Source organism: Triticum aestivum, chromosome 5B (assembly GCF_018294505.1).
Source record: "Triticum aestivum cultivar Chinese Spring chromosome 5B, IWGSC CS RefSeq v2.1, whole genome shotgun sequence".
Lineage (NCBI taxonomy): Eukaryota > Viridiplantae > Streptophyta > Magnoliopsida > Poales > Poaceae > Triticum > Triticum aestivum.
Window position 1 is genome coordinate 297,232,767 of NC_057807.1, and position 3,148 is coordinate 297,235,914.

The following is a 3,148-nucleotide window of genomic DNA, read 5'->3' on the forward strand; positions in this document are numbered from 1 at the left end:
TGTGACGCCCCCGATTCAATCGTACACTAATCATGCACGCAAATGTGTACGATCAAGATCAGGGACTCACGGGAAGATATCACAACACAACTCTAAAACATAAAGAAGTCATACAAGCATCATAATACAAGCCAGGGGCCTCGAGGGCTCGAATACAAGTGCTCGATCATAGACGAGTCAGCGGAAGCAACAATATCTGAGTACAAACATAAGTTAAACAAGTTGCCATAAGATGGCTAGCACAAACTGGGATACAGATCGAAAGAGGCGCAGGCCTCCTGCCTGGGATCCTCCTAACTACTCTTGGTCGTCGTCAGCGGCCTGCACGTAGTAGTCGTCGTCGACGGTGGCGTCTGGCTCCAGGGCTCCAACATCTGGTTGCGACAACCAGGTAGAAGGGAAAGGGGAAAAGAGGGAGAAAAGCAACCGTGAGTACTCATCCAAAGTACTCGCAAGCAAGGAGCTACACTACATATGCATGGGTATATGTGTAAAAGGCCATATCGGTGGACTGAACTGCAGAATGCCAGAATAAAAGGGGGATAGCTAATCCTGTCGAAGACTACGCTTCTGGCAGCCTCCGTCTTGCAGCATGTAGAAGAGAGTAGATTGAAGTCCTCCAAGTAGTATCTCCAAGTAGCATCTCCAAGTAGCATCTCCAGCAGCATCGCAGTAGCATAATCCTACCCGGCGATCCTCCCCTCGTCGCCCTGTGGAAAAGCGATCACCGGGTTGTCTGTGGAACTTGGAAGGGTGTGTTTATTAAGTATCTGGTTCTAGTTGTCATAAGGTCAAGGTACAACTCCAAGTCGTCCTGTTACCGAAGATCACGACTATTCGAATAGATTAACTTCCCTGCAGGGGTGCACCAACTTACCCAACACGCTTGATCCCATTTGGCCGGACACACTTTCCTGGGTCATGCCCGGCCTCGGAAGATCAACACGTCGCAGCCCCACCTAGGCAAAACAGAGAGGCCAGCACGCCGGTCTAAACCTAAGCGCACAGGGGTCTGGGCCCATCGCCCATAGCACACCTGCACGTTGCGAGGGCGGCCGGAAGCAGGCCTAGCCTAGCAGGCGTTCCAGTCCAATCCGGCGCGCGCCGCTCCGTCGCTGACGTCTGAAGTGCTTCGGCTGATACCACGACGTCGGGATACCCATAACTACACCCACGTAGATGGTTAGTGCGTATAGGCTCGTAGCCAACTCAGATCAAATACCAAGATCTCGTTAAGCGTGTTAAATATCCGCGAACGCCGAACAGGGCCAGGCCCACCTCTCTCCTAGGCGGTCTCAACCTGCCCTGTCGCTCCGCCTCAAAGATCCACTCGCGGGTGCTCCACCAGCCGACCCGACTTTAGTCTCCACATGTATCATGTATAAAGTATATAGTATATACCCGTGATCACCTCCCGAGTGATCACGGCCCGATAGTATAGCACAGCAGACGGACAAGAATGTAGGGCCACAGATGGAAATATTAGCATCCTATACTAAGCAAGTAGGATTGCAGGTAAAGGTAACAACAGTAGTAACAAGGACAGGCTATGCATCAGGATAGGTATAATCAGAAAGCAGTAACATGCTACACTACTCTAATGCAAGCAGTATAGAGTAGAATAGGTGATATCTGGTGATCAAGGGGGGGCTTGCCTGGTTGCTCTGGCAAGAGAGAGGGGTCGTCGGTGATGTAGTCGACCACAGGGGCATCAGCATCGTCACGGGGTCTACCGGAGAGAAGAGGGGGGGAGAAACAGTAAATACATAGCAAGCAAGTGCATAACAGGACAACAAGCAGAGCTAGACGTGTTCTAACGCGGTAGTAGGTGATATGGACGAAGGGGGAAAGCATCCGGGAAAGTATTCCCGGTGTTTCGTGTTTTCGGACAAATGAACCGGAGGGGAAAAGTTGCGTGTTTGATATGTTAGGGGTGTGTGGTGGACGAACGGGCTGCGTATCCGGAATCGTCTCGTCGTTCTGAGCAACTTTCATGTTGAAAATATTTTAATCCGAGTTACGGATTAAAAGATATGATTTTCTAAAGATTTTATTAATTTCTGGAATTTAATTAATTAATTAATTAATTCGAAAAAATGGAGTTATGACGTCAGCATGATGTCATGCTGACGTCAGCAGTCAACAGAGTTGACTTGGTCAACCTGACATGTGGGTCCAGGGGGGACCCACCTGTCATCCTCTAATTAGGTTAATTAGGGTTTAGGTTAATCTAATTACAGTTTAATTAAACTTAACTAGTTAATTAAATTAATTAAACCGGATTAATTAACTTCATTAATTCATTAATTAATTAATTAATTAATAAGTAATTTTATTAATCATTTTTATTTTTATTTAATAATTTTATTTTTAATTCTCTTTTTTTAACCGTTCTGGGGTGTGGGCCCCCGTTGTCATAGGGCCACTAGGCCACAACGGTTCGGGCTAACGGGTGCTGGGTGGAGATGGGCGCAATGGGTGTCCAGCACCCGTTCGTTCGAGTGCACGCCAGTGCGGGCGGACCCGGCAGGGGGGGCGGTGCAGGGGGAGGTGGTGGCCACGGCGCCGGCCAAGCGGCCGGGGCGGCGAGGAAGCAGCACATGCGAGGCCACGGCGACCTGGGGAGGTAGCGGCACGGCGGGTGCGGTGGGTAGAGGAGGCAGCAGCAGTCGTGGAGCAGGGGCACGGGGCGTGGGATGGTCGAGGGAGCGGGGCGAGGAGGCCGTGAGCAGGAGCGGGCAGAGCACCGTCTCGGGCGCGGGCGTCCGGCAGCGATGGCCGTGGGCGTGGGTGGGCACGCACGGGCGCGTGCAGGGGGGTGCCGGTCCAATCGCGGCGCGGGGAGAAGGTCGCGGCCGTGAGCGCGCGGTATGGGGTCATCCGGAGCGCGTGGTGAGCGCGTGCGGCAGGAGGAAGAGCAGCAAGACCGGGGCACGTGGTGCGCGGCACCGTGGTTCGAGCACGCGGGCGGGAGGAGGAGAGGACGGTGCCTCACCGACGTTGCAGAGACGAGGGTCGGCGAGGCTCGGTGGAGCCTTTGGGGAGGAGGACGGGGACGCGGCGACGCAGGGGAGGAGCGGCGATGGCGTCCGGCGTGGTCGTCCCGGTCGGTGGCGATGGTCGGTCCGGCTCAGGGCGGCGACGGTGG